This window comes from Leptonychotes weddellii, chromosome 10, assembly GCF_054177405.1.
Source record: "Leptonychotes weddellii isolate Sample4059 chromosome 10, ASM5417740v2, whole genome shotgun sequence".
In the NCBI taxonomy this organism is placed as follows: Eukaryota; Metazoa; Chordata; class Mammalia; order Carnivora; family Phocidae; genus Leptonychotes; species Leptonychotes weddellii.
Window position 1 is genome coordinate 33,196,587 of NC_138378.1, and position 19,394 is coordinate 33,215,980.

General features: G+C 44.2%; 1 long non-coding RNA gene across 1 annotated transcript; it reads left to right on the top strand.

The window, feature by feature from the left end:
• The first annotated feature begins 2,077 nt into the window (after positions 1–2,077).
• LOC115937962 (uncharacterized) lies at positions 2,078–17,404 on the top strand. Its single transcript, XR_004073171.2, has 3 exons — positions 2,078–3,469; positions 7,711–7,785; positions 16,976–17,404. It is a non-coding gene; the product is annotated as an uncharacterized LOC115937962 (long non-coding RNA).
• Positions 17,405–19,394: the final 1,990 nt, after the last annotated feature.

Genomic DNA, 19,394 nt, shown 5'->3' on the forward strand with positions numbered 1-19,394 from the left:
GAGTGTAGATGTGGTGGGTCCTTGCGTGTTCAGCTCTGACGCTTGCTACCACAGAGGCTCCAGGACAGTACCCTCCGGCGTGACCTTCTGTGATTAGGGGCACGTTCTGTACCTGTGCTGTCCTAGACAGTGGCCACGACTCACACATGCCTGTCAGCTTGAAATGTGGCTAGTGCAATTAAAGAACTGACTTTTTACTTTTATTTAATTTCAAGGAATTGTTGAAGTTTAAATAGCCACATGTGGCTAGTGGCTACCCTAATGGACAGCTTAGCTCTAGGCCCTAACCTTTTATGGATTTGGTATTTCAAAAAGCACCTACAAAAAGAGATCTTTAGGTTCCAGCCTTTTTGTGCATTTGTGTAGATGAAGAAACCAAATACATCAGTTAACTTCTGCTGCTTGAAATAAAAACCATTTATTTATTTCATGATACCCTTGGTCACAAATTTGGGATGGGCATAGCCAGACAGTTTTTATTGTCTCCCGGGGCTAAATTTGTGCAGTTGTGGGCAGCTCCCGCTCAGCTGAGAACTGGCTGGTCTAGGATGGCCTCAGCAGGGTGGCTCATTCAGGCTCCAATGTGGTCTCTCATCCCCTTAAGGCTAGCCTGGGCTTTTGTACATGATGGCTGGGCAGGGTTCCAAGAAAGGGAGCCATAGTGTGCAAGACCCCTGAGGCTTCCTCTCAGAACTTCTGGGGCCTTCTGTTGGCCAAAGCCCATCACATGACCGGCCCAGAGTAAGAAGCCAGGAAAGGGACTCCTCCTCTTGCTGGGAGATAAGAGTGGAGTCACACGGAAAGAGCATGGATAATGGGGAAGCATGAATAATGGTGGCCCATTTTTTTAATCAGCCATACTGAGGCCCCAAGGGCACAGTGACTGGCCTGAGGTCACAAAGGAAACTTTTAGGGGGGCTGGGATCCAGGCCTGGGACTCTTGACTCTCAGACCAGTGCCAGCCGTAGTTTGGTTCTTGGGATCTCTCGTGTAGCCCTCGCCTCTGTGGGCCCCTATTTCTGCGTCTCCAGAAAGATGGAGAGGCGCAATGATTTCTCTGACTTCCCTGAGCTCACAGTTCCCGCGCTGGACTTGGTGGTTGCCCCGGAGTGGGGCCGGGGGAGGGGCAGAAGCGTAGGGGTGGGCAGATCTGGGGGAGTCCCTGTGGAAATCCCGAAGGCTGCCTCTTTTGAAAGGAGCCAGAAATTGTCACACTCGACCAACGTAAGGTATTTACCGATAGGCTCTGCCTTTTGTAAAGAAGTTGGTAAAAAGACGGACTTTGGGAAGGATAGCGTTTTTTTCTTCCAGGTTTTTCTCATTTATAATCCACCCATTTCCTTTTCCTTTCATAAATATGCTGTACGTGAGTGGAGTGATCTAAATATCTTCCTAGTTCCAGAAGCTTGACAGTATTTTCACATCCAATTCACATTCGATAAATCACGCCCTGTGGATCTGTGAACTGAAAGGCCAATAAGATGCCTCCGGTGAGAAGGGCGGAGGCGGGAGGGAGGGCTTCGCGTTCGCACCCAGTCTCCCCGTGGCAGAGCTGCTGATTGCAGCGCCTGGGACCTACCTGCTGTCCAGATTTGTGTGTTTTGCCCAGTCGCTGGCTCACAAGTCTTCACTTGTGAAAACAAACAGAAATTAGTAGAAGGGAAGTTCTTCAGAGGAAAGGGATGGCCGAGAAGCTAGCAGTACTCATGAAGATGATGAAGATGGTGAGCCAGAGAGAGAGGAAGAGAAGGGGAAGGAAGAGGAGGAGGAGGGAGCGGGGAGCAGGGCAGGATGGGGGAAGAGGAGGGAGGGGTGAGGAGGAAGAGGGAGGAGGGAGAGGAGGGGAAAGAGGAAGCAGGAGGAAGGGCCAAAGGCAAGTGATGAGAAAGAGAGAGGAGGAGGGAGCAAGGATGGGGACTTGGGGAGGCAGAGATGGAGGGGAGGAGGTGTGGGGAGGGAAGATCACAAGGGCAGGGCCAGTTCTGAAGCCCCAGTTTCCCAGGATGCAGATACCATGGTTCTTTCTTTTTTCTCTCTTTTTTTTAAATTTTAAAGATGTAATGGCATTATTAAAGGATTCATGAACCAGGCAGCACCCCATCTCGCTAAGGAGCTCCCATGGCTTGTCCCTCTGCACAACTGTCTTCCCTCTCTCGGGGGCCTGGCTCTCAGTGGAATCCAGTGGGAGTCCCCAAGTTTAGTGACACAAGTGAATGTGACTCAGGTCCAAGGCCCCCTGAATTTGTTCTATCCTCCCAGGCAGTGTGCCTTCCCATGAGTGGCTTCACTTCTTTGCGTGTTTGTCTTTTCACCTACAGGAAAGCCTGGGCTGTTTGAGGTGGTTTTCATTTTAAACGCTCTTTGGCTAGGAAACTATCTTCAGGTGACCCTTTGTGAAGAAACCACATACATATCCCGTAGACAAACAGGGCCGCTCTGTGCTCAGTTTAAAGACAGCTGGGTTAGACCAGCTTTCTTAGATTGGGATCTCTGGAAACAGACCCTGATACAGGCCAATGTTCTCCTAAGGAAGTGCTCCCAGGAGGGAGTTGAGGGTAGGGAAGGGCAGGGAAGAGGGCGGCAAATTCCCAGCCTCTGCCTGATCCTGTGGAGTGTTCTAGAGCATCATTTAGGCCTCAGAGTTTATCCCCATTGAAGTAAGGGAGCGGGGTTTTCATCCTGGGCTGGAGGCCAGCGGGAGGATGTAACTCTCAGCAACTCCCAGCTGTCAGGCCTGGGGAGGAAGCTGCAGTAACCCAAGGGCAACCCTCTGAAAGGGTCACAGGGGCCACTCCTTAGCAGCAAAGCACTGCCCAGCTGGGGGACAGGCACAAAGAACCAGCAGAAGGGATCCTGGGGAATTTGGGCAGGGCACCAACACTGTCTATCATGCCATCTTTATGACTTTCCCCAAAAGCTAGTGGTCCACAGAAAGTGAGGCCATCCTAGACCAGTAAGCCCTTAGACAACCTTCCAGCTGACCACATGATGGAGTCACGTGGTGGTACCCAGCCTAAATCAACAGAACTGTTGGGTAGGCCCACAGAATTCTTAGCTAACTAAATGGTTGTTGTTTTAAGCCATTAAGTATTGGCACGCTTTGTATGCAGCAATAGCTATCTGATACAGGGGGAAGGAAATGATCTGAACCCAGAGTCTAATTTCTATCCCAACATGAACATCTGTAAGTAGAAACTAAAGGTGGGGTCAGTATTGGAGTCAGAACTGGCCTGTATCCAATTTTTTATTTTACTTTCCTTTACAGTGGCACTGAACTTCATGAGACACCAGATAGTTCTGCCTGGAAGGAGGCAATACGAATAATGTCTCTCCAGTTATTACTGAATTAATACGAGACAATTGACCCTTTCTTTCAAATCATCCCCAGCATTTCAAGCTACTCCTGGGTTTTAATCTACTGCCTTATCATCCGTGAGGGCACTGCTACAATGGAATTTGTTCTTGAAAGGTAAGTCAGCTTCTTTAAAAAGAAGGCAGCAAATAATATAAAGAAGGAAAGAATACAATAAGATTACATGGCTAAGCAAAAAAAAAAAAAAAAATGAGGGGGAATAAAAGAAGAAGGAAGGAGAAATTAATTGAACAGTGCTTTGATTGATTGGCTTGGTGGCCAGCTTCTTAAACAGTTAAGATTACAGTAGGGAGGTTAGGTCAGTATATATTTATCACACATCTCCCATGACTTTAATTGAAGTTATTTCTAAGCATCAAAGAACCCAAATACAAAAGCTTGGTTCAACACGACCTTTCTGGAGATTTTGTTGATTGTACCTTAAGGATGTATCTTACTCTGGCTCCAGGGAGGTACCTATCACTCTGCGTGACATCCTTCCTCCCCCAAATCACCACATTTGCATAAAAAATTAATATGAGAAGTGTGGTGAGCCACTAGGCAGATGGAAGCCTTTGACTAATTAGCTAAAATGGTGACAACTTTAGAGACACGCTTTGGAACAGATTTCACACTGACACTGCTCTGATATGGGAACACAGTGTCACTTTCCTGGGAGTTGGGAGAGGAGGAGATGCCAGCCTCAGAAAGCCGGGTGTCTTGGCTTTGAAGGAAGAGTGACCTGTCTGTCCAAGGTGACAGTCCTGTTTGCAGAGCTCCCAGGATGCTTTTTCCAGTCTTGTCACACACCATCCCTTTCCTCTTCCTCTTCCTGACAGAGAGGGCTGGATCCTTTCCCCTCCGTCAGCCCCAGAACCTGCCCTTGACTCCTTGCACATTTGATACTTCTGCTTCTGGACCACTCATATCTTGATTTATAAAAGAATCACCTTTTAGAGGCTTAAACCCAGATATCTGGCTCATACCCCCAGAGATTTGGATTAAGGAATCTGGGATGGGGCCAGAGAGCTTGCATTCTCAGCCAGTTCCCAGGTGCTGTTGGTGTCGCTGGTGCGGGGACAACCCTTGGAGTGGTTCTCCCTTAAGGAAATGATATATTGATCTAAGCACAGTGTCACAAACTAGCCTCCTGCAGACCAAGTTCAAGCCCAGTGTATCAGTTTTCCCTCATAATAAAGGGAAACTACCCCAAAATAGCTAGATGTTTTGGCTTCTTTGGTAAACTGAAAACATCTGCCGCTATCAATGGACTTGATGTTAGTAGCAGCGTCTCCATTTAGAGGGGACATGGACTCCCCAATTTGCTACAGTCCTCACCATCCCTGCTCACATGACACCAGGCTCACTCCATCATCCCTTGACTTAAGTTTGCATAATACAAATTAATTCATATTAACCTTTACAGGTAACATACCTGCATTTTTGCAAGGGCTTTCTGGCAATGGCGCCTTAATTCAGAGGTGTGATACTGAGGTGAATATCTCAGGCTACAGGGGTTGGCTTTGTGGAGAACTAGGGAGCTTCTCCAAGGACTTGACAGAACAGTCTCCTCGCACGTCTCCAGGAGAAGATTGAACCTGGTTTCCCAAAAGTTGCTGTGTAATGATTTGGCAATAGATGAGAAAAGACCATGCATGCCCTCTTAGAAAGGAAGAGCCTTTATAAAATGGGAGTTTTAACTACAGTGAAGCTGGGCTAATACAGGCTTAAGTTCAGAGATGCAAAACATTTACTAGGGTTCTGCTTATGAGAAACCCCATTCTCTCCTTCTATTTCTCCTTAATCATTTCCTTGAAAGGTGCCATGTATAGTTGACCACAGTTTTTGGAACATTGGCTGGGTTCAAGTTCTGGCCTAGCCATTTATTTTCTGTATTACTTTGGTTAAATTACTGAGCGCTGGAGTGCCTTGGCTTCCCCATGCATAAATCACACCTATTTTTCAAGGCTATATGTGATGGTTAAACGAGATAAGGCACGTGGAGGTCTTAGAACAGCCGATGCCTAGTGAATGGTTGATAAATGTCATTAACACCTACTTCCTGTTGTAGAAAGTATGTAGGCAGAAGAATCAATCCAATCTAAGCTCAAATTCCTGTCCCACTAGGTATTGGTCATGTGACCTTGAGAACTGTTGCCCTTTCTTTTATTCATTCTTCTGACAGATACTTACTGAGCCTAGATGTCCTCACTGGTAAAATGGAGATATTAGTATCTACTTCATAGAATTGTTGTAAAGATTAAATGAGACAATTCATATAAAATGGTGCTTGACATGTGAAAAGTACTGAATAATATTAGGTTGGCCCACATGAAATTCCTATTTTTGTAAGTTAAAAATGGTTGAATCCTAACAATTTTCTGCCATTCAAACTCTACCAGTAGTACTATTCTTGCTTTTAATATGGTGGTTGTTGTGGTTTTATTCCTACCAACTCTACAGTGGGTGTATGAGAAAAAACAGCTTAACCCAGAGGGATGAAACAGTGAACCCTATGAACCCTATTTCTCATGAGTCTCATGAGCCTCTGGATCAGCTGGGTGGTTCTGCTGTTCTGGACCAGACCCGACTGAGCTTGACTGGGCTCGCTCATGAGTCTGTAATCACCCAATAAAACGGATGTGGCTGGCTGGTCTTGGATGTCCTCACTTGTCTGGGGCAATGAGGATGACTGGGCCAGGTGTCTCATTCTCCAGCAGGCTAGCCTGGGCTTATTCATGATGTGATGGCAATGTGGTAATAAAAGCCTGGGCCTCTTGGGGTCCTGCCATAGCATCACTTCTGCCGCATCCTTGTGGCTGAAACAAGTCCTGTGGCCAAGCCCAGAATCAAGAATTGAGGAAATAGACTCCACCTTTTGGTGGGAAGGACTGAAAAGTCACATTGCCAAGGGCAAGCATTCAGGGAGGGGAGGAGAATTCAGGCTTTTTTTTTTTTTTAACCAATCAATCTAGGACACAAGGTATAAATAATACTTGTATTCCTTTGTCTCATCATTTGTATTATTTATTTAACTTAAAGAATGATTTTTGCCAATCAGTAAAATATCCCCTTGCCTTTGATGATTAAGTATTTTTATCTTCCCCTCCTTTGGCTTTCCTGGAGTTTTAGGAGGCTCTGGTTGGGACATGCGTGGGTGGTCTTCTTTAACACCTTGAAGACTCCATTTCTCTACCTTAAAATACAAGAAGCCAAATCACCTCTGCCAGAAAACAGAGTAACTACATAGCAGCTTGGTTGGTTTAATTCAGGTTTCTTGCTGATGAAATGCACAGCTGCTCTTGATGTTGTTTTTATCCAGCACCTCTCATCAGCAGCGAGGACTTCAAAGACGCTGCTAAATATTCTGTAGTCATATCATAAAGGGCGGAAAAAACTCTGACGTCTCCAATTTTTAAGACCTCAGTCACAAAGGACTTTATGAAGGCTTTACAAAGTCTGTATAGATTGAAATAATAAAAGCTAAAATGGTCATGTCACTCTGTATATGCATTAAACTGTTTTTTTCTCCACTCACTATTCTGATGAAGGTACTAATACTATTCTCATGTTACAGATTTAAGAAAGTGGGGGCACAGATCAGTTACAACCTTGCCCAGAGTCACCCAGATAAGAAGTGGGGAGTCAGGATTTGAACATAGAAACCCGTGGTTGGGACCTACACACTTAATCATGATCAAATGTGCACCGAAGGTTATGATTGTCCTCTCTCTACCCAAATAATATTAAAAATATTAAGTCTTTTTCAATTCTACTGAAGATCCAAAAACCATGACTAGGTAGATTGTAGCTCAGTATGAAAACAAAAATATAGCCTAACTTTTAACAGCTGCTCATCTATAGGGCACCATAAGGTACGGGTTCCCAGATACACCTGAACATCACTGACACAAGATCTCAGGGACTCAGTGCACCTGGGTCGCTCAATCAGTTAAGTGTCTGCCTTCGGCTCAGGTTATGATCCCGGGTTCCTGGGATCGAGCCCCGCATTGGGCTCCCTGCTCAGTGAGGAGTCTGTTTCTCCCTCTTCCTCTCCTTCTGTGCATGCCCTCTCTCTCTCCCTCTCTCTCTGTCTCTCTCAAATAAATAAATAAAATCTTCAAAAAAAAAAAAACCTCAGGGACTGGGTTCAAATCCTGACTCCTCAATTTTTTCTGTGAAAGTGTCAAAGGCATCTTAGCCTCAGCGTCATCATCTTAAAAAACAAAGAAAACAAAACAAGAGAACAACTATAATTAACCTCATGAGTTATTGTGAGGATAAAGTAATATATTTAAAGCTCATGATTCATTATAGATCACCAGTGAGGATTCATTTCCTTTCTTCTACCATCGTAGGAGTTGCCCAACAGAGCTTCCAAGAGATCTTACAGGAATCGGAGACGTGGGACTACATCTTGCATCAGAAAAAGGGTTAGTCTAGCTACTTGGTTCTAAAAACATCACCTGGGGGCTTGTTAGATACGCAAATTCATGGGCTGTACCCCAACCTACTGAGTCCAGTCATCTTGGGGGGAGCCCGGCAATCTGTGCTCCCAGGTGATTCTCATGCTCCATAAAGTTTGTAATGCCCTGGCCCAGGTGACCTCTCTTCCAGCTTTAATTCTATGGCTCCAGTTTCTCCCTCCCTCACCACCACCCATGTAGTAATTGCTACCATGTGTTGCATACCTCGTCTGCTCAAACATGTGAGTAAATACTTGGCGTGCATTTATTTAATCCTTGCCCCTGTGGGGTCGGTGCCATTATCATCCACACCATTCAGATGAGGACACTGACAAGTTAAGGAACTGGCATCCTAGGATTCCATCTGAATGTGTTTGGAGCTCTGGCTACTAAGCACTCTGCTAAGCTAATCACTGCACAGGGTCTGTTCTAACTCCAGGAAGGACCTAGAGGGGAGCTATTTGTCTTTCAAATCCATTCATCTGATAATGCAATGGAATAAAGAAATCAGTCTATTGATCCCAGACAAGTCATAGAGAGGGCCCGTGTGGAAGGTCACTGGCTGATAACCTGAGTCCCCGCAAGACTAGAAGATGCTGGGAGGTCACAGGGCTGTGGAGAAGGGGGTCAGGAGGTTCCTCCCAGGGGTGTGCTCAGCAAGCAGGGACCCAGTGGGTGGGAGTGCTGCCTTAAGTGCCCTGCACCTGAGAAACACAGCTGTAGGTAATTATTTTTTCCTAGCTATAAATAAAATAATCCTAGGAGGAACAAGGTGGGGGAAGAGCAATTGGGGGAGCTTCACTTATGCTCTTCTCCCATCAGCTGCTCTGGATGATAAAGCCATGAGTTGGTTTTAACCACTTCCTGCCACCGGCTACCTTTTTTTGCGGTGATGTCTGTATAGAGAACAGGTCTTAAAGCAGAATTTATGGTCAGCTGAGCCTGCAGAAGAGGTGGTCCTGCCTGATGCAGAGGCAACCGGCAGCAGAGATCCAGGTAGGTGGTTGTGTGAAGGAAGGGAGGCCTTGCGTCCTGTCATTCTGGGGCCCTTACCTCCCCTTTGCATCTGCTTCAGCCACACAGATGGCACTGGCCTCATGGCTAGACACTGCTCATTACAAGTGGGGCCTCAGGATACAGGCAATAGTCAGGATTTCTGATGATTTGAGAAGGATGTTCCGGGCTTAACTCAAACTACCCCAGCTCCAGAATTCCATGAGAATGCCGTCATTCCTTTGGCAAGGTATTCTTAGTTTTCTAAAATGGCAAATACTCCTGAGGATGGAAACACACCAAGCCTCCCCTCTCATTTGAACCTTCGTGGTCCAAAGTCCCTTTCAATGATTAGATTTTGATGTATTTGAGGAGGGAGAATACAGAAGCTCTAGATAGCTGCTATTTGATATGTGGTTCTGGGTCAGCAGTGTTGTACTGCCCGGGTGCCTGGTGGAAATGCAGAGTCTCAGGCACTGTCTCAGACCTCCTGAATCAGAATCTGCATTTTAAAACATGTCCAGGTGATTTGGGTGCATATTAGTGTTTGAGAAGCACTCATCTAGCAGCTGTGGGAGGGGGGAGGGGAGAGGACCAGAAGGAGATTGTTTAGTTTGGTGAGCAAAGCATACATATTCTTATCCTTAAAATGTACATGAAGTAAAAAGCAGCTGGATGGTGTAGATCTGATCCCTGACCATGAGTCAACTGTTAGATCAATAGTAACATCTCGTGGTGGTCCTGTGGGGACGGCACTGTGGACCTCCAGTGGACAGTAATGAGGGTAAGAGTGTGCCTGGGTGGCTCAGTTGGTTAAGCAACTGCCTTCGGCTCAGGTCATGATCCTGGAGTCCCGGGATCGAGTCCCACATTGGGCTCCCTGCTCAACGGGGGGTCTGCTTCTCCCTCTGACCCTCTTCCCTCTCGTGCTGTCTCTCATTCTCTCTCTCTCAAATAAATAAATAAAATCTTTAAAAAAAAAAAAATGAGGGTAAGGATCATATTGCCTGGCTGACACCTGCTAGGCAATCTCTTACAACAAAGTGCTGGTTAACAGAAAGCTTCAAACTGTGCTGTTCTGACAAATTGTCACCCATCTACCCAGAGCACATTTTTTTTTTAAGATTTTATTTATTTATCTGAGAGAGAATGGGAGACAGAGAGCATGAGAGGGGAAGGGTCAGAGGGAGAAGCAGACCCCCAGCTGAGCAGGGAGCCCGATGTGGGACTCGATCCCGGGACTCCAGAATCATGACCTGAGCCGAAGGCAGTTGCTTAACCAACTGAGCCACCCAGGCGCCCCAGAGTACATTTTGGTCGGCAGCCCCTGTGAAACGTTGTTCATGAGGAGCTTGCCTTAGGTAGAGTCCACCTCTGAGCTTCCCAGTGCCTTGCTTTGCTGCTTGAGGGTCTGGAGGTCTCCAGGTTTTTGAACCTGAAGGTGAGGAAGGATCACTGTTCTGGGTACCACAGGTGGAGGAGGTATAGGGGGCCAGGGCCCGTACTGAGGCCTGGGGACCCTCTGTGAAATTTCTTCTGATTAAGTTCAGTCAAGACTGCCATGAACTCTTGAGAAGGCAGACCACTGACCTTGGGAAATCTATATGGGCCATGTTGCCTCTCTTGTGATGATGAAATGGAGAGAAAAGTTCAAATTAAGTCACATCCTTGTTCCCAAAACATTACTGTAAATCATATTTTAGTAATTTCCGTGACTTCTCATAGATTCTGACACCCAGGAGCCTTCATCATGCCCAGTGGACCTTCAGCTGACTTCAGTTCTCAGCTTCCCAGTCAGCAACTTTGCAGCTAGGATCTGAAATGTGCAGGGATGGGTGCACGCATCTGTGGGGGATCCACACTGCATTTACACATGTATCCGTACAGGGAGGTGACTCTGCAATCCACATCACCCTCAGGATGGCTTGGCGTTCCAGGTTAGGATGTCTCATCTTCCATGAAATGGAACACATCTGTAGGATGATTAACCTAAATGGAAATGTCGAATCCTAATGAGATGCACAGAGACTGCCCTGGTACCCATGACGTCTTATTGCTAATCTGCACCATGCATTCTGTAGAAGATATACATATCTTCCCCACCTTTGATGTGGTCCTCATGTATTTCATTCTGTTTAAAATTCTCAGAGGTTAATCTCTCATACCCACATAGTGAGATTACTGGTGACCCTGGTTGGAGGGGCAGCAATTTATAAAATGAAAATAGACCAGCTTTAGACTAAATAAAATAAATATGAACTATTTACTGAAATGAAATGAGAGAATTCAAATGAGGTAATTATCTGGAGTGCAATTTCATCGGCTCTAGATTTTCAGGGAGAGGCCACTTTGCTTGTTTACAGGCAAGGTTCTTATTGCACAAGGCTTAATTGGGGATGCACAAGGCTTAATTAGGGATGCTAACGTGTGTACCTCTTTCCAGCTGTGAAGTCTCACCCACAGCAAACCCAAAGGTTGTATTTGAACCATGAGCACTTTGGAGCCTGTGGAAGGGTCTCTGTCAAAAGGCCTGGACATCTTTCCTTGAATGCCTGCTCTTCATATTACTAGTGAATTAGATGCACCCCAGCGTCTGCATTCTCTCATGCACTCATTTACTCAGGCATTGTTCTAGAGATAGGGCAGAGCCTCCTCTTGATGGATTTACATTCTAGTGGAGCAGATGATCAAAATATATTCAATAAATATACATATAAGTGTGTACATGAGAATAATAAAGGGCACCAAGATAGAGTGTAGCTGGGGTAGATGGGCTACCTTTTGGCCCTGAGGGTCAGGAAAGGTGAACTCCAGACAGAACAACAAGAGCAAAGGCCCTAAGGTAGCAATGAGCTCACATGTGTGTTTTTCTTTTTAACAGACTTTTATAGCTCTTAGCACATATGAGGAATTGATTTAAACATTTTGCAAATAATACATCATTTAATTCTCATAGAAACCCTCTGAGGTAATGCTAGTCTTATTTGTAAAATACTACATTTTGAAAATGAGAGTGTTGAAACACAGTTTAAGCAGCTCACTAGCTTTAACTCACATAGCTGGTAAATTGTGGAACAAGGATTCAAACCCAGATCTGACCCCAGGGTCTGTGCTCATAACCACTTTGTTGGTAGTTCCCAAATTACTGCACATGGGAACATTTAGGGGATCTTTAAAAACTACTGATGCCTGGCCCCCTCCCTCAGCCATTTGGATATAACTGGGATGGGCTGAGAGTTGGACATTGGGATTCTTGAAAGCTCCCAGATGATTGGGATGTGCAGCCGATTTGGAGACCAAGGGCATTGTGCCATGACACTTAGCATTAGAGTGTTTGAGAGCCTGAAAGAACACCAGCATGTTTAGGCTTGAACAAGGGAAGGAGTGGAATTCCCTCCCCTCTGGTCCCTCTTGGTTCCCATTTGCCTATTTATGCATTTGCCAAAATCAACAACATCCACATAAAGAAGAAAGGGTCTATTCTTGAATCAAGAGTACTGTGCTCACACTAGTGATACCATTCCCATCAGTAGCACGTACCCAGCTCTTCTTCCCTGCAAGGTACACAGCCGCCTTATTTCCTGACTTCAGAAGAGCACCCCACAAAGGCCATCAGAGGCCAGTTCTGCTGGGGCAGAAGCAGGTCAGGCTGAACTAACCCCTGAACCCAGCAGTACTGGCCCATTATCTTTGAGAGATAATGGGCCAGTATAAGTTGATGCTCAAAGTGGACCCTGGTTCTTGCTCCCCATACTAATGGATTTGTTCATACTTGTGCTGTAAATTGCTCTTCCATTTACCAGAAAGTTGGGTGAAACCAGCTAGTGATTGACTCCAAGCAGTAGGGGAAAGTCTACATTGTGTCCTGCATTGGGGTCACAGGCAGCATGGAAACTTAGGGAGGCACTAGATAATTTATTTTTTCTATAGACACTATGGAACTGGGAAGGGACAAGAATCATGTCATTGATTCCAATATTTGGTTCAGACATATTCCTAATATCTCACTAAGACAGGAATTTGGACAATTTTTCTGGTGCCAAGGTTCTGCTTGGTAGAACTCAAAGCAGGTTAAGTGGTCGCCGTGTGCCTTTGGCTTGAGTTTTGATTGGTGTGTGTGTAAGTTGTTTTGAGCATCTACAACAGGCCTTCCAGAGTATTCCATACCTGAAAGAGGGAATTGACTGCTCTGGAGACTGAGAGGAAATGCCAATTAAATAAGAGAACAGGGAAGTTAAGAGAACTTCCCGACACCACCTTTGGTGAGTTGTTGAACTGGAATTGGAAATGAGGGTGTTTTTGCCAGGCATGACTGATTAAGCTCCACACCCCTATTCATAGGAGAGGAAGCCTTCCAAAGACTCCTAAGTGGGCAGTGAAGTGATGAGAAGAGATGATTATGGCACAGATGCCAAGATCAGGCTCCATATTACTGACAATCCTACAGCACATTTTATGTGATTGTAATGTTTCACGAGGGTAGCAAAGGCTGTGCTGTAAAATGCCCCATCAAAGTCCCAGCTGGCAAGCCAGGGATTATGAAACAAAGCTGCAGGTCAGGAAGCCAGTGTCATCCACATTCTCCATTAATGTTGTACACAATTAACATTCACGACTAATGGCTCAGAGCTCACTCCCAGGGTAAGGATTTATGGGGTTTACTCTAGAGCAGAAAGTCAGATATGAGTCAAAAATGCTTGATTAGAGTCTATCCCTCCAAGAGTCCTAAAAGTACAACATACTTAGGACTCCTAATGTCGAACACTTTGGACATTTCATGAAAAGCAATATGCTAAGGTAAAGTTTAAAAATGTTGGTGATATGTGATAAGTATTAACTAAGTTAATTAAGGGACAGGCATCTGTGGATCCCAGCATGTGGGTTGTGGAGAAAGGATTATGGTGAAGGGACATGGGAGGACTTATACTCTTGGCAGGATTGGAGAAGTGATGCATCTAGTACAGAGTCTGTGTGTGTGTGTATAAAGATTTGCATACAGACTATATATATACATATATTTTTTAATTGAATGCAGATGCTAGTCAGTTAAATATGAAGTTTACTTATTTCACACTAGCTTTTTTTTTTTTTTTTCCATTTTCTATTTTCTTAATCAGCAAAGACTGGAATGTTAATAATAATTGCCATGGTCCCTTTCCTTGAAGTAATAGGAGTTAATTCTTTGGGTTAATGAAGTGGCAGTGACAAAACCAAGCACAGACAATGCAAGAGAATGTACACTTGCCCTCTCTTCCTCCTGGGTGGGAGATTCCTAGGTGGAAGAATTCTAGATCTGCCTCAAGATCCTGGACCAAGTTAGGCCATTGGGCAGAGTGACAGGGCTGACAGGGCCAGATCATGCTGAGCTGACACTGGAGAGAGAGAAAGAGATGAAAACTATTGTCATAAGACTTTGGCAGAACGAATCCCATGAGGGAGAAGTTGGTGATGAAGGGTTGATGTCCAGTGGATCTGGTTGGATGGGGAATTAGCAGAGTTTTAGGAGAGGCAGGAGAGAGAAGACATTTGGGCAGTTACTTTAGATGTGAAATATTAAAAAGGACAAATAACAGGAAACGGGACTTAAAGTTTTCCTTAAATTTAAACTGAACTAATGGAATCCACTTTTAAAAGATTTCAGGAAAGCTTCAACTTCCATTGCAGATACAGTTTGGCTAATAGATCATATTTCTTTGACTATAACACCATACAGGAATGAATTTTATGGCTGAAACCATGGAAGACCTTATCTTACATAGGTTATAATGGTTCTGCAATATCCATACCTTTTCTCTTTTTCTTGCCTAACTGATACCCTATGAGACTGGAAAGGACAACTATTGCAGCTAGCTAAGCCTTCTGAGCCTAAGGAGGCCAGAATCTCTGATATGGCAACTAGATTTGGACCTTGTCATTCTTAATGAATAAATATTAAAGACCTTGGTGTTAATCAGTGTAATTTGCTGGCAGTAGCTGAGTCATAGTTCTAAATAGTAGATCAACAAAAGAGGTCACGAGAGGAAGAAATTAGGGTGTTATATTTGCTGTCATTTTTGAGCAAGGGGAAGTGTTGACTAGAATTTGGGAGGGAACAGCTTGCTATTGCAGATGGCCAGCACCATTATCAAGGGGAGCCAAGGGGCAAGAATGACATGAGGCAATCCAGTATTAATTTGGAGCTTTGGAAGTCCAAGACACACCTGTCAACCGTAAGCTCCATGCCATGCTCATCTTCCTTCCAAAGGTGAGTATGGCCATGAAATACCAAGTGCAAACTAGTGACTGTGGTCAAGAGGAGGGTAAAGGGTTATCAGGGAAACTTATAATGCTTTGCCTCACCATAGATAAGGCTGAGTTTATATGAAACCAGAGGAAGTCACGCAAAGTGGAAACCCCAAGGGCCCAAGAGACTTGATTAGATTTTTCTCTATTATTTGCTCTCAGAGCATCCTGTAATTTCCATTCCTAGCACTCCTCACAAGTACAAGTAATTATTAAGTAGTTATTTGTTAATGTCTTTCTCTTTAGATCATAAGTTCCATGTGAGCAGGGATAATCTTGTTTATGGATGTGTCCCTAGTGCACAGCATGGTGTCTAGCTCATGGCAGGGGCTTAATGATTATTGGCTCATTGAATGAATAAAACTAGTATGATCAAGGGTAGAGCAGGAATGAACACCAATGTCTCGGGGATTGATGGTGGAGGAATATGATCCAAAGGAAAGAGGTAAGAAGAGAAGGTACACAAGTAGAGTTCTAGGAAAAGTGGTAAGTTCCTCCCATTTAGGGTGAGTCTGGGTCTAGAAGAACCTTGCTAGGTAAGGTGTGGCATGGACCAGAAGCATCAGCATCACCTGGGAGCTTGATGGGAATGTAGGGTCTTGGCCCCTCCTGCTGAAATAGAATCTGCATTTAAACAGATGCCCAGGTGATTTGTGTGTACATTAAAGTGTGAGAAGCATTGTTCTATGGCATGAGCAAATATCCTGCTTCCTAATATAATTATGAGACAGCTGAGGGCACTCTGAGCAACAGTGGCTAAGGAGAATGGAGGCAAGGGGGGAGTGTGCCCCACTGAAACCATGACATAGCGGGTGTGATGTTCAATCTTCAGATAGGGAAGTCTCTTGCTATTAGCACAAGGATGAAGATGAAGTAACTTAATGTAGACTTATTATTTGTCAGCCCTGAAGTTGGTCTCTGTGAGGTGACTAAAAGACAGCAAATCATGTGAAGTTCTAGTGCTATAAACATTATTGACTCACATGGGGAAAAGTCACACCATCCAGACAATCCAGACAGGAAAATAGAAGGGTTAAAGTGTAGGGACTTTGTCCACCATTTATTCTTACCAATAGACTGAATTTGAGTGACGGGAAAGAGAAAATGAGCATGAATGAAGGAGCTCTGGAGATTAACAGTTGGTTATAGCAATGGTATAGGTCAGTGACATTTAAACTGCATCTTGTGGAATTTGCACTTCCTCAGGGATCCCTCAGGGGATGACATAAGTGTAAGCAGTTGAGGAGGAGACAGAACAAGAGGCCATATTTCACTAGAGAGCTGTTTTACATATCTGGGTTCTACCAAGTACTAGAGTGATACAATAGGGACATGGATTGGCTTGCATGCCATTTCAGATAGATGACTAAAATAGCGTCTGGTCAGTGGGAACAGTTTTGGTCTAAACAATTGTAAAAGGTAATGGAGTATTTTCAGACTTTCCTTGTAGGAAAGGAGAGAAAATACAGAGACAGAGGGCATTTCTTTTTGTAGGTACCTATTATTTAACCCAAATACGTAGCACACATGGCATCATTACAGCTTGATCCCAGATTTCTTTCCACCCGAGCCTAGAATTCCTCTTAGCACAGAACTCTAGGCGGTCATTAACAATTGCTTGGGAATGGTACTAGAGTTGAATTTCTTTTACCAATGTGAGTTCCAGGAAATAGGAAGACATGTCAGTAATTTCTCTAATTGTCTATATTTTAGTAATGTAATGATGATTTTACATGAGACAAGAAGTGAGCATTTGTCAATTTTTCTAGCTACTCAGCACCTTTTGGACACCCTTCCTATTACTGGGGTATTTCCTATCTTATAAATCACACCTCCCCAAGAATGGAGCCCACAACTCATTTTTTCCCATCCTCCTTTGCAGATAGACTCCAAAAGTTATAAGCACCTGTATAAGACCTCTGGTTGGAAGAGAGCAGGAAGATGAAGCTGGCACTTCACAGATTCCACTTTTGGGTGAAGGGGGTGTGAAGGCATCCAACTTTCTAGGATATTAATGGTGGAGATTCTGGCACCCAGCTACCCACTTTAATGTTACAAGCTGAGATACCTTAATCCAGCTTCAACAAGAATGGAGTCCAGCTTCAACAAGAATGGAGTCCTGGCTGGAGCAGGAATACCCTGTGCTTTGAGCAATGGTGTTGCTTTTATAGCCTCTAGAATCTGGCCCTCCTGCAGATTCTTCAGTACCCTTTAATATGTTTCTTTTCTACTTAAACTAGCTAGAGTGGATCCTGTTGTTTGTGCCCAGAATCCTGAACTGTGGTTAAAAATAAAATCTCTAATTCTTCATCTTTCCTTGTGTTACTGATTGCTGCATAATGAATTATACCATAACTTAGTGGCTTACAACAGCAATAAAACTGTATTATCTATCACAGTTCCTATGGGTCAGAAATATTCAGGTTGATTTTGCATTTGAGATATGGGCTAGGGCAGGAGTCATCTGAAAACTTGACTGGGACCAGAGGATCCACCTCTATCATGGTGGCAAATTGGTTCTGGTGGTTGGTAGTTCTTTTCCATATAGACTTCTCTACAGATCTGCTTGACTGTCTTCAGTACAAGTGGTTGTCTTTTGTCAGAGCAAGAATCCATGAAAGGAGGGAGGGGGGTAGGGAGAGAGAAAGTGAGGGAGAGAGAAAGAGAGAGGAGAGAACCAGGAAGTCTTTTTTATGACTCAGCCAGGGCAGTCACACATTATCACTTCCACCACATTTTATTCATTAGAAGGGAGTCAAAGTCCAGCCCACATTAAAGAGAGGGGAAATAGGCCCTTCCTTTTGAATAGGTCAGTGCCAAAAAATTTGTGGACACCTTTTAAAACCACCAACCATGCTCTTTGCTATATAAATTTGTAGTGCCTTCCTTTAGTAGGTGAGCTAACCTGCCCTGCCCTACCACTCTGAGCTGAGTAATTTGACTTAATTTGGCCAAAGGGATCTTTGGAGATCTGATGATGCAAGGAGAGATTTGAAAAGTGCTTGCATGTCTCCTCTCCACTTGTTCTCTTGCATCTCTGCTGTCACCATGAGAATGTATCCAGGGTACCTTATTGAATGATGAGAGCTACATGGTATAGAGTCAAGTATATTAGTTGTCTATGACTGCATATCACATTATCATAAAATTTAGCAGCTCAAGACAATAAGCATTTATTATCTTTCAGAGTTTCTGTGGTTTAGGAATTCAGGAGTGGCTTAGCTGGTTGGTTCTTGCTCAGGGTTCTGGCTCAAAGGTTGTGGTCATCGGAAAGCTTGGCTGGGACTGACGAGTCCACGTCCAAGGTGGCTCATACATGTGTCTGGCAAGTTGGTGCTGGATGTTGAGGCCTTGGTTCCTCACCATGTGAATCTCTCCATAGGACTGATTATGTGTCTTCACAACATGGTCTGGCTTCTAGTTAGCTGAGTGGTCCAAATGAGCAAGGCAGAAGCTACAATGTCTTTGGTAACCAAGCCCTGGAATGACTGTCATCTTTGGAGGATCCTATTAGTTACACAGGACAGCTCTATTTTATGTGGGAGGTGAGTGCACAAGGGCAAGGATATACCAGGAGGCAAGCATCACTGGGCACCATCTTGGAGGATCACAACCAATCAAGTTGCCACGGTCATTCCAGTTGAGGCCAGCTTCTATCAGCCAATAGCTAGCCTCACCCCAGGCATGGGAGCAAGCTGTGGAAGATCAGGAGAGCTGCCTAGCCACCCCCACCAGCTGACTCCCAATGCGTGAGCAATAAATGAAGTTTTGTGGTTGTTTGGCAGCATTATTGTGCACAGCCACAAAAATGTGCTGATACAAGCACATTAGTGACACTGGGAGACATTTAGAAGATTATGAATTAGAACTGCAGTGAGAATCCCTAGGCTCAGTTTTCCAACTGGCTAGTACTGAGATTCACATATAAATAGGATCTCTGCCTTTGAGGACTTATATTCTAATAATTCATACACATTGAAACATTTGAGCCATTGATTTATTTGTTTCTCCTGCAAAATAAAGCACAGGAATAAATGAATGCAGTTGCTTTCATTCTGAATTTGTTCTCAAACTGCTTTTGTGTGCAGAGAGTAGAATTCTTTTGCCTAAACTCTTTAAACTTTTAAAAAATTGGCTTTATTAGGTATAGTTTACATATAATAAAATTCGCCAGCTTTAAGGCTACAGTTTGGTGAGTTTTAATAAATATATATGATCATATAATCACCATCACAATTGAAATATAGTACATTTCCATCACTCCCCAAAGTTTGCTCATATCATATGCACTTTTAGATAAA